Here is a 12,641-nt window from a genome sequence, read left to right as displayed (position 1 = left end):
GAATTAAGCTTCTTAGTAAAGCATTTTTATGTCACTTTACTTCATTGAACTTCAAGAGTGTGACTGTGGCCACATATGAATTTCAGAGATGTCACTATGCTAGACAACAGGGATAGAATTCAACTTCTATATCACATGAGCTACATCAGTAACTAGGACTTTTAGGTCTATGACACATAATTGAGCAATTCTGATTCCAGCCAGTAGAGGGCAGAGTTACACACATGCTAGCAAGTTTATTACAATCTTTATGACGTGTTCTGGGATTCTTTGAGATGAAAGGTGCTATATAAATGCAAGATGATGTTGCTGTATCCACTTTAGTCTCAGTCTTAAACCTCTCGCTGTGTTTTGGTAGCAGTCTATATACAGTTTATTCATTCAGATCAAGGGAATGCAGGGTCTGCTGTAATGGGGGCTGGTTTAAAAAAATAGCAACAAAGCCAAACACCCAACAAACAATAGCTGCAATGATAGTCTTTCTGAGTAGAGAGGCTGGGCAGTGAATGTAGATCCGGTCGATAAGAGTTAAGTCAGTAAGAGGAAATATGCTAAATGCTGGCAATTAAAGGCAGTGTCTTTACCCGATTTGCCCCGGTGAATGGAATCTTGAACAGAAACCTCTCACACAGATAATTATGCAGTATTTTTGGAGGTGGTGTGTCCCAACAGATCGTGTACTGGACTGGGACTCAGGACCAACTCTTCCACTGGCTATGAGAGGTTGGGCTAGTTACTTTAACTGTCCTGGCTTCAGTTTCCCCATCTGCATAATAGAGCTAATGACGCTTCAATCTACAGTCACTGCCCGGTCCCAAAGTCTACACTGCAGCTGCTGTTTGTTTGTTGTAAAGTGGTTTGAGAGCTATGCATGAAAGTGCTATGTGAGGTGTTGTTATTCCCAGCCCTCCCCAAATCTGAATTGGATTTTATTAACGTTCCAAGTAGCTAGAGGCTGCAGGATGAATGAGTTTACTACCCAGGCAAAAAAATAGTTAAGCATTTGCATCATATTTGTGCATACATATATATTTTTAAATATCTCGTTTTGGCCATAGTCAGAAGCAAATCACAGAGTCCCTAACTGCATCTAGACCAGCAGGCAGCCCTGTTCATCTCTACCTTCCATTTTTATAAATAAACACACTCCTCTGTTCCTTTGAACACACACATATTTTGCTGTCACGCTGAATTGTCCAATTATCTGCTGCTGGTTGAAAAAATGGCATGCAGATGTTACAGGTGATAGTGAGTCACTATTACTGGGACTGCATTTGTGAGTGGCCTTTGGATAAACAGAAGATCAATTTCCTCTGCACTCAGTCCCCTAACTACCAACAGCACAAAGACAGTCACTTCTCTGAAACCACCTGAGTGCCTGCCTCATAATTCCAGCTGATACATGGCAGTTGGCAGGGTCATGGTTTTGTCCTTTAATACAATAAAATCTCATTAGAGTGTCCCTAGTTTATAACGCCATTGCTGCTAATAGCAGTATCTTAGCTAATTCCAGGAATGAGGTTTTTCTTGCTTCTAGCAGCCATGTCTATAATGTCACTTGTGGGTACATTGCTGATATTTTCCTGTTCCTCACTGTTCTGCGACTCAGCTTGCATCGTGTACAGTTAGCATGATGAAGGCAGCAGGAGGATGCTACCAACAGCCATATTGCTATGCAGGGAGATGACACAAGTAAAACTGTTTCCTGCCTTTTCCCTTCATATTTGGTGTCCCTCGATATCAGCTGCTAGGACCCTGATGAGGGTGCAGAGCTGTTCTCATGACTCACACAGTTAGATCAGGTTGGTTTCATTAGCTCTATCTCAGGAGTATGAGAAGCTGAGAGCCTTTGTAAGACAAAGGAAAGCTAGGGAAAGAGACAAGAAGTGTTGTCAGGAATAGCCAGTTCAGGAGGCAGCTCAGATTAAGGCTCATGTTTGTTGTTGATTAAGAAAAAAGAAAAACCCCAGAACGGGGGTGAGTTTCTGATAAGAACACATGGTGTGTGGATTGAGAGTAGAGGAATCAAACCTGTTTAAATTAGATATAACATCAAGTTCTATACAACCACACGGGGTAAACTTGTAGCATGGCTGTTTTCTCAAATTGGCAAAAGGGTTACCATACTCAGGAGCACCTTGTGTGGATTTTCTGAATCTTTTAAGTTTCATGGAAACCGTCTTGGGACACAATGATGTTGTATCATGATATCACATGACAACATGATAATCTTGACTTGGTATATCATGCCATGAGTGGTGACACTGCAGTGTGGTGATGTTGTGTCCTGAGATGACATTGCAACATCATAAAGCAACACACTTGTTCATCAGGGCAAACGTTTAAAAATGGGAACCTGAAGGTCCTAATCCTGCAAGGTTCTGAGAACTCTCAATTCCCATTGAGAATTGGGGCCAACTTTGTAAGGGTTTTTCTAGTAAATGGATGGAAGTCAGAGCAGCAAACTACATGATATTTACTTCTGTTTTGAGTCGGCTTGTATGCTTTTCCCCCTTTAATACTCCAGGGATGAGTGGGTTTTACAGTCTAGTTTTCATCTTGCAAAACATGCTTTTCATATTAACTTTCTGCCTGAATGCTACAAAAATAAAATCTAAGCCCCCCCACACATGCAAACACAGAACCACAAGTAAGGCAGACAATTTTTGCCAAACTCAAGAGACATATATTCCAAAGAGATCAATTTTATTTTTAATTCATGGCATGCACAATTAATTTTCTGAGGCCTAAACTGGTCTTGTGCCCTTTTACTAATTACATTTGACTATAAAATCTCTTGGGACTTATTTTTTCTAATATCCCTATTTGAAGGGGGTTATTCAAGTGTCTGGGTGAAATGGTTTTTCCTCCTGAAATGTTAATTAGATAGAGAGCATGTTAGATTTTGAGAAAGCTGCATTGCAAGACCATAGATAAACAGATTGATTTAATTTTAATCTGCTTTCATGGTGGTGCATAATGATAACTGGTTTCTGTCTCACAGGGCTGAAAACCACAGACCTTAATAAGAGTTTGTGGGTATATTATACAGCTTTAAATAGCTTATGTTGTGCTAGACCGCTCTCCATAAATTATTCTAACTCCATCAGTATCTATAAGGGATTCCCAATTCTCTTCAGCTGTGGATTTTCAATCAACAATACTATTAGTGTAACCTGGAGAAACTTTGAGGCATCTTCTCTCTAAGCAACTGGCAACAAAATTCTTGCGGGGCAGAGGGGATCAGCTCTGAAAAGCCAACTCATTGCACAAAGTCCTGAAGTCCAAATCTCAGTGTTTTTAAACCGAGCCAAAGCTGATCTAAAATTAAAGGCCAAAACTTTCCACCTGGGTTCCTAATGTTAGATTCCTAAATCCTTCTTAAGGCTCTGCCCAAAAAGTCGCCTGATTTTCAGATATACTGTAGCTTCCATTGTGTTCAGGAAGTTCCAGTCAGGTTTGTTCAAAGGGGTGCTGCAAGGAAGCAACCCTGCACTCCTGTGGAAAGACCCTCCGATGTGAAGGGCAGTTTCTAATAATAAAATCGTCTCTTTGGTGATTTCACTTCTCAAAGGCTCCTCGAGTAGGTTTGAATAGAACCTGACCCTCATGGCTTTTGTGCTTCTTGAAGTTCATCCTTAAAATGCAAATAAATTTAAAATATCAATGTGAAACTCACGTAAAATTGCTGATTTCTACCTGGTTTCTCACCAGAGACGCACTTTTGTGCATGATTTCTATGCAAAGGCATAAATCTGTGTGAGGACCAAGTGCTACTCTGGATTAGCCCCACAGAAGCAAAGCAGTGGGGCTAAATCAGGCAGACTTTAGTCTTAAGAATGAATAAAGTTCCCATCATCATACTGTCTGATGTTATTTCTACATGTAATTAAAAGTACAAATGCCAAGAGAACGACACACTTTCCAACCACTTCTCATTACGCTATTGGTTTGCACTGGATAATTTGATCAGTTCTGTCTATGGTAGAAATACAGCCAGTCCAGTCTGCTGCCATCAATATTAGGAAAAGGCTTGTGCAAAGAGAGAGAGGTCTTCAAAGATGGCTGTACTCAGACTCCTCCTGTGATAGAGAGCCATCCATTGAGAATGCCCCAGCTTCTGAGAGGCTCACCCCTAGTCCCAGCAGTCATGATGAGGGCACAGGTGGTCACTTACATAGGTAGGCCCTAGTCCTGTGAAGGGTTTGACTATTAGGAGCAGCACCGTAAAGCAGATAGAGAAGTTACCACTTCAAGGATGGGCTCACAAGATTTTTGAGAAACCTTAGTGTGTGTTTAGAGACTGTAAACACTTTTTTACACCATCACTTTTCCTTTTGTGTCTGATTTCATTGTGAACCTTTAACTTGGCTTTGTCCTTCACCCACCTATGGTGTCTGTCTCTCCGGCACTCTGTTTGGGGTTTTTTTCATCTCAACACTATTCAATTGTTTGCTAGGTTGCGTGTTATCCAGAGGTCCGGGTCTACTGTGCCGTCTCAGGTCGTCATCGTGTCTCCTCCCCCTTCCCCTCCCCCCCCCCCCCCCCCAAAAAAAAAATCCAGCTAGAGAAACTCTTTGATTATTTAAGTGATGCTGATGTAAAGACAAACATTTTCATGACTGTTTTCCAATGCAGTCTGGCTGCGTTTCAGGTTAAACACGTATTAATGCATTTTAATACAGCCCTTTATGTTCAAGCATCCTCAGGTGCTAGCACATTGAGGGCAAGATAAGAAATAGGTTATTGCTGGGTAATCAGCTCAGGATTCGAGGGAAAGCAGCATTCATAAGCATGTTTTTCATCTTGATTTTAAATCGTATCTCTGGACCTATTGGGAGAGACAGGAACACAGGGATAATTAGAAGGGGTGTGAAGAATGACAGCAAGGAATTACTACGTTTCTGCTCATGTGCCTGAAAAGAGACCTGAGGCCTGATTCTGAGAATTGCTCCACAACCTTCAGAATCAAGTGCTGGGAAAGAAGACAGGCCCCCCAGAAAAATGCAGGGAATGAAATGTGAACACGCAGGTGTCTGACGTCCATTGGGATAGGATGACCTCATCTGAGTGACGTGCATTTGGGATAGGATGACCTGAGCTGGATCCATACTGGAGAGGATACTCTCATCTGGCTCACCGAGTGTGCTTATGTATCTTGCTTTACAAACTTGCCGACTGCATTAGGTATGGAGTTACAGTTACAGTGCTCTCTGTGCTTGGCAACTAGGGCAGTGTTTCTCCAGACATCTGTGTAAGATGCTTTGTAAGAGAGCAACCATCTTGTGCTCCAAGCTCCGCACGTAGTATCCCGTCCCTTTTGCTGCTTGGTTCTCAAGCTGTTTAATTGTCGGAAGGCTCAGCTGAGCATTTGATGGCCCAGGGACAAAAGTCTGAGATTTGCTGCTTCAATCCACACAACCTCTTTAAATGTAGACTTAATAGAGCACAAGAAAATCTATGGTAAGGGCCACTCCTGCCTTGGTGGAGGTGATAGATTAGCTGGCCTACTAGGGCTTTTCCATTTCTAGCCTGATTCAGGGCTAGAAGTGACATTATTTGAAAGGGAAGAAAAGGCCAGTATTAGCAACCACCCTTAGTATCTCCCCTCCCCCCTCTAAGTCCCCCACAGCCACCATCCTGCAGTGTGTAACTGGACAGTACACCATGCCACTTGGTAGGTGTGGATGCTTTCTAGGGGACTTTTGCACAGCATTTAGCTGCTGGCTCAAGTTGCTTCTTTCCTCCACTCTCAACACGGATATCCAAAGCTTTCAGTTTGATAACACAGCCCTTCCTTTTATGTGGGTCAAAAACCTATCCTTCTCCCATTTTCATCTAGCCCGTTGGGTGTTTCAAATGAACCACTCAAACTGATATAATCCATTGGTCTGGGAAACAAGCCACTCAGACTGTGGGGCATTAAAAACCCGAATGGACTGGTAAAGGCCCCTCGCATATGTTCCTGCAGCTGTCACCTTGAAGCAGGGGAATACTGGGGGCACGAAGAATGTCATCTCTTGGAGTCAGATATTGCTTTGGACAGTTCAGTACAACATCCAGGGACTGTCTGAGCCATAAAAAGTACAGCAGACAAAAAACCAGACCCTCTAAGTCCTTTATTAAATGGTTATGAATAACAAGGGGGATATCTGAAGGCACAAGAGGAAACAAGGCACCCACTGAAAGTCCATGGAGCTTGGAAACCTAATTCCTACGTGTGCTTTTGAAAATCTCCCCTCACCCCCAACACACACACATTTGTCCATCACACTATAACAGCCACCTCTAACGAGGTGATAGTTTATGGAAGCACAGCCGCTAACAGGCTTTCTATAAATGGTGAGTGTAGGTTACTTTCCTGGAAGACACATGAAAGATTTCTACATGTCTTCGCCTTGAGCAGCTGCAGTAATAGAAAACCAGAATCAATTTCACAGATTTGAAACATCTTTTTTTAGCAATGTTTTTGGGCTTGGTTTGGTGGGGGTTTTTTTGCAGGGGAGGGGAGCAAGTAGTTGCATGACATCAGCGTGTTGCAGGCAGAATCCCTTCAAGGGTCATGGGCAGGACAGTCCCGGCCAGAGTAAGAATATCTGACATTCCTTTAAGTGCAACCTGTCTTTGATCTCCCTTGACTGGTTTTGGAGAGTGAATTCTCTCTCTTTTTTTTTTCTTTCTTCCCCTTGGTGTTTCAGACCTGATGTTGAGTTGACATTGTACCGTGGCACTTAGAGGTTCTCATGCTGTAACACTGTTATTTTTCACCAGCCAGCTGCTCTATTTTATACAACACTTAAGTAACAATTTCACAGCCATTACCAGCCTACAGTAATGACACGGGCTGAAAGCTAAGTGCTAACTGGTTGTAAACTATAAAGAAAACTGGGAGATGTTAAAACGGACACTTTGATAAATGAAAAAGGGCATCTCCTGCATTTTAATTATGTGATTTGAAGCCATTTTTTAATCACTGGAGTAAACATGGGGTTTAGTGGGTCATGAGATGGAACAGGGAAGTCACTGTCTTTATGTGCTTAGGAGAACATGCATTTGATTTCAGGTGTGATGTATCAGTTCAGGGAGTTCTCTCTACACCCTTCTTCCTCTGTTCCACTCTGCCAGCACTGACAGGTTTTCAGTGGGCTAATACTCCCAAGGGCATTGCTTACAGGGACTGATTTGTGAAGATGGTGAGCGCCACAAAGGTCTCACAGCTGCAGACCAGGAGTTAATAACATGCTGTAGTATATATAAAGCAAACAATGATGCAAACCATAGAAAAATATATGGATAGATGGTAGGAACTTTCCTGACTGAATAGTCATTGAACATATGGATCCAAGAAGCATATAGTTTAGAGGAGCAGGGGGGTTTCTTTGGCTGTTTACACACACACGCTCTCTATAAATCCCTATTTTTTTAGAAATTTGTGAGCTGGATTTTTTCCCTTGCGTATTGTAATAAACTGTTGGGCAGTTTTTTTCCATTTTCACATATTAAAGCTGGTTGAAAAATGCTAATTACTTTACATGAAGACTTTGAAAAATCTCTTTTTTTTAAATTCCCCACAAAAATATATTGGTTTTTCAATTTAAAAAAAAAATTGAAAAAAATTGGTTAATAAAAAATGTTCATTTAAAAATGGCTTTTGAGAAATGAAAATTTTTACCAAAAAAATTCCATTTCCTTCTCCAGTTTTTCAATTAAAAAACAGAAAATGTTGATCAAAATGAATTTTTGATGAAAAAATGTGGCTGGATGACTTCATGTGTACATATCTGCATTTTTTAAATGATCCCCCAGTATATATCAGTAGTGAAGATATAGATCTGGTTAAAAATTTTCCATTGAATTTTTTAAGTTAAAAATTGCTTTCCCACTCCCCCATCCAAAATTTTTCACTGAAAATTGTATTTTTCATTCAAAATGTTGGGGTTTGGTTGAAAACTGGAATATTGCTGCATAAAATAGTAGAGGGAAAACAATAGAAATTGTTAATTTCTCTTGAAAGCCTTTGCAGAAAATACTTACCATTTTTCAACCAATTCTCCCTGGAAACAACAATGCCAAATTACCAAAATCCATGCCTCTATGAAGTCTGCAGTGAGTGACTAAATGTGCTTGTCATGTGGTCCCTGACTCTGTCCTCAGATTGACTTGCTGAGAGCTGTGAGTTACTGTGGAGAATGAAGGAGATATCTGAACTACTTTTAATGAATATCATATTTACCTCAGTTGAATTGCTTGATATTGTTCTACTGGACTGCATGGAGTTAAATCATAGGAGGATATTAGGAGTAAACAATCAGGAAACAAAATAATGACAAAGATAAAATATCTCCAAGAAAAATATCAATCATCCTTAAGAGAACAAGGGCGGAAATGCCTGCCTGCCTGTTTTTAGATGTGTTAAGAGGTTTATTTTTCCAAGGCCAGAGCCTAAGTTCAAAGGGACACTAAAATGTTTAAGGCTCCTGCCTAGAGAGAAAGGAGGGGTGAGCTGACCAGAGCTTTTGGAGGTGAGTCTCTGACAGAGGGTACATCTTCACTGCACAGTTAACCTGAGCTCTTTCCCAGGTATTGGCATAAACCCACCTACCATCCACACAGAAAAACCTCTGACCCAGGCTTAGAAGTGCTATAGCCCAGACTAGCTTACCCAGTTGGGAGTGTTGAGTAAAAACCAATCTCTGTTTTAACTCAGACTGTAACCTTCTCATTTTCCAATGAGGATGCAGGAAAAATCTCTTGAGTGCTGATAGTGCTCCAATGCCTTCCCACAGTTTCCTCTGTGGGACAGACAAGTTCTCCCACAATTGACTAGGAAAATATCCTAGAGCATCTCAGCATATCCCATGGGATATGCCACCAGATACATATGGGCAAGTGCAGAAACAGAGAGGGCACAGTAACATGGATAAGGTTTTGCAGTTGGGATGCTCATACTCAGGTTAGACTAACCTGGGTGCTGAGACTCCATTGCCAATCACCCGGGTTAACAATACAACGTAGATACATCATAATGACAGAACACAGCAATGCAGTGAGTTTCTGCCAGCCCAGAAGTAGGGGGGCCTGGGCTGAATGAAACTTACCAAAGAACTTGCAATGAAGAGATGAGAAGAGATGGGCATAAACTATTGTTTTGACCCTATTCTCTGCTTTTTATATATCTGTGGGTGAATAAACAATATGTTTGTTTTGAAGAAGTTGGTTTTGGGTCATGTCAATCACAGTGGGTCACAGGCTCCCAGAGAGAAGTTTTCTTGCGGGTGTCAAATACTTGCGGGCTAGTTGTGTTACAAGGGTGGGGTGGCTACAACCCAGAGATCCAGTGCAAAAGTGGGGTTCCTCCCCTGAAAGAGATGCAGAAAGAGATGCCTTTCACCTGAGGGGTGCAGTGGAGAGGGGCTGCAAGGGGATCTAAAACTCAGTTTGCCTTGTAACCATCACACACACAAAATATATTTGGAAGAAGTTAATTGAAGCCTAACGACACTCATATAGTTTTTGCTTCAAGAACTTCAGTTTTAGATTTGTTCGTTGTCAAATAACATACCTTTTGTTAGTATTAACCCAATCTCTTCCAGGTCACTCCTTGATAATTAAATGTGAATGCCAAGGTAAATTGGGTGAAGAGAATTCTGCAATGCAATATTAGCAAACAAAATATCAAGACACCCCAGGAATGAATGAAATAAATAACGCTGGCTTTTGTGGGAGTCAAAGCTTTGGTGGTAATTACAGGAGCATGTATAACTGACTCAATTAAAAAAGAGCTAGTAACCTCTAATTCTTAGAAAACAGCAATCTAGTTCTATTATTATTTTCAGTAAAATTAGAGGTTTAGGGCTTTTAATAGATGACTAAATTAGACCTTATCAAAACCCCTTAAAAGAAAACCTTATCCTTAGACTGCAATTACCCTGAAGGCATGCAAAAATCTGTGTTTGTTTTGGAACATCAGAAGTGAATGTCCAGGGTAAACAAGCTCAAGTTATCTGTATGTTTGTGTGTCCATCCTGCTGCTTTCCTACACCACCCCAGCTCTTAAAGAAATGCAGCTAGAGAAGATAACAAAGGAGAGCAGCCGTGGTTGCATCTGTATTTTTTTGGAACTTTTAAACATTTTTTTCATATGGAAATAGAAGATTCCTTCCATTCTAAGTTTGTGGCCACTACTTTAGCAGCACTAAGACATTGGGCCTGATTCTCATTTACATTAAGGCACCTTTACATCATTTTTGCAGTGTAAAGGAGAATTTGCATTATTAAGGCGATATAAAGGGATCTGGTGGAACAATCAGATTGCAAAGACGTTTTGTTCCACTTCCACACTTTCGGATGCTGAAAGGCTTGGTGCTACAGTTGTCCTTTCTTTAACTCTTACTAGCTTCACTAATCATATGAATGAAAATGTATTTGTCCTATAGTCCATCAAATATCCTTTTTTTACACTGTCACAGACACTCTCATCATTCAGAGACATTTCTGAGTACATTTTATATACGTATACTCTCTCAGACACGTAGAAATAGAGATCTATAAAATAGACGGGACCCTGATTTTCTGTTTGCATGCATTTTGGGTGCTCATTTAGTGGATGTAAAATGCTACTATTATGCTAGAGAAGAAAGATGGTCTGTCTAATGGTTATGGTATTAGCTTAGGATGTGGGAGACCGGGGTTCAAACTCCTGCATAGCCACAGATTTCCTGTGTGACCTTGGACAAGGTGCTTAGAATTTCTGTGCATCAGTTCCCCATCTACAAAATGGGGTAAGTAGCCTTGCGGAGTGTCAGGTATTTACTATGGTAATGGGGAAAGGGATGCATATATGTGCCTTATATAGATTCATATCCAGTTTGTACGGTGTCAACGACAGTGCTAGGTGAAGGGCAGCAATGATTCAGTCCCACAGAGATAGACCAGTTTTGCCTTAACAAGGTGTCCTAAGCCCACACTGGCATGCTATAATTAGCAGTACTGCTCCTTTCATTTGGATGAGCTGTTTAGATGACCACTCTGGAAAGCTGCACCAAGAGTGTGTATGGGAGTGTGAATGTGTGAATTCATAGTCATAGTTGCCTGATCCTGAGAGGCGATGAACACCCACAACACCCAGTGAAATCATTTAGGCCCAGATCCTCAAAAGCATTTAGGTTCTTAACTCTCATGTGGGCCTTTCACTAGTTCTTTCCAGTGGAACAGAAAGTAGGCAGCAGCTACAGAAATTTCCCATCACTACCATCATTGGGACTAGCTGAAGCTGCAGATTGGCATCAGTTTCCATCCATCTTGTCTTGTCTTTCTTTTTTCTGACACTCTCTCTAGTAAATCTGCATGGATTACAAGTTAATTTCCCAAGCTCTGATCTGCTCAGTGGTCCATCTTCCCGAGGGATGTTTATAACTGGGCTATGAATGGACATTGCATCGTGCTTACAATGCTGCATATTGTGAAACTGGCATAGAAGCCTCTGAGTACAAATTATCTGGTCTCCACATAATAATTCTTACTGATGAGCTAAGGAAATTGCTAAATAGTAGTAGCTGCCATTGTGCAACCAGAAGATTAAATTAGATACAACTATAGCATCCAATTTGTAGAAGGACTCCTATGCCCTTTTTCACTCTGTCAGGATGCTGTTCTTAAAAGATTCCATAGCAAATTTTGTAGGGCCATTCATGCTTTCTATCATTAGTGACGTCTCCATGTCTGCAAAAAGTATCACTCGCATTCCTTTTGTTTTCATAATTAAGGATTCGCCAGAGTGCTGAATGCATTTTGTATATGAATTTTTTTTAGCAAATTTAATTAAGCTGGTCATCTTGTGAAATCTCATGAGTTGGGATATTTGACCACATTGATTTTTATTTCAAAAAAATCTTTGAAAGCCAAAATGTAATATCACTGGAAACTCCCAATTCATCAACATTATAGAAAGCTGGAGTAAAAAGGGACAATGTCAGTGTGGCTTAGTGCAAACATTTAGAATTTTTTGTGGGGGGGGCAGGGAAGAGAGAGAATTAGGAGTTACACAATCTGAAATTAAAAAGCAAAAGAAAGAAAACAGATTACTGAATTAATAGTTTTCCCTGAAGCACTGGTAACCTCAAATCAGCTGTACTGAGCTAATGCACGAGAACCAGGAAGTGGGTGTCTCTCTCTCTTTCAAGCCTGGTCTTTCTAGTCTTAACTGCTCCCAGCAGCATGATATCTGAAGCCCAATCCTGCAAACAAGTACATGCGTAATTTTCTGTACTTACTTAACTTTGTGCATGTAAGTAGTCCTATTGAAACTGGTCAACTCACATGAGTAAAGAGAAGGATGTGCATAAGAGTTTGCAGGATCAGGGCCTGTAGAACCAAGGAGGACCAAAAGTATAAGTGAGTAGGCTGGTTTCACTGTCAAAATGACATGGAGAAACTTAAAATAAGAGTAGTATAAATGGTGAAAAATTGTAGCAGAGCTTTAAAATTATTTTGGTTTTAGTGATCTAATCTATTGTGGGAAGAAAATGTAAATCCAGATCTATTTACCACTATATCAATAACATTATTATCTTGACACTGTTCCTTTAAAGTATGGGGAGGTTTAATATCATTATATCCTTACCTACCACTAATGTGGTCCA

At 40.7% G+C, this 12,641-nt stretch overlaps 1 protein-coding gene across 1 annotated transcript in view; it reads left to right on the top strand.

The window, feature by feature from the left end:
- Positions 1-12,641, top strand: part of TMEM132D (transmembrane protein 132D) — a 356,906-nt gene that overhangs the window by 149,947 nt on the left and 194,318 nt on the right. The gene's annotated exons all lie outside the window — the stretch shown is intronic.

This window comes from Emydura macquarii, unplaced genomic scaffold (genome assembly GCF_026122565.2).
Source record: "Emydura macquarii macquarii isolate MOO-44397 ecotype Brisbane River unplaced genomic scaffold, CSIRO-AGI_Emac_v2 contig_554, whole genome shotgun sequence".
Classification (NCBI taxonomy): domain Eukaryota; kingdom Metazoa; phylum Chordata; order Testudines; family Chelidae; genus Emydura; species Emydura macquarii.
The sequence above is the reverse complement of the archived record's forward strand: the minus strand, read 5'-3'. Positions and strand labels throughout refer to the sequence as shown.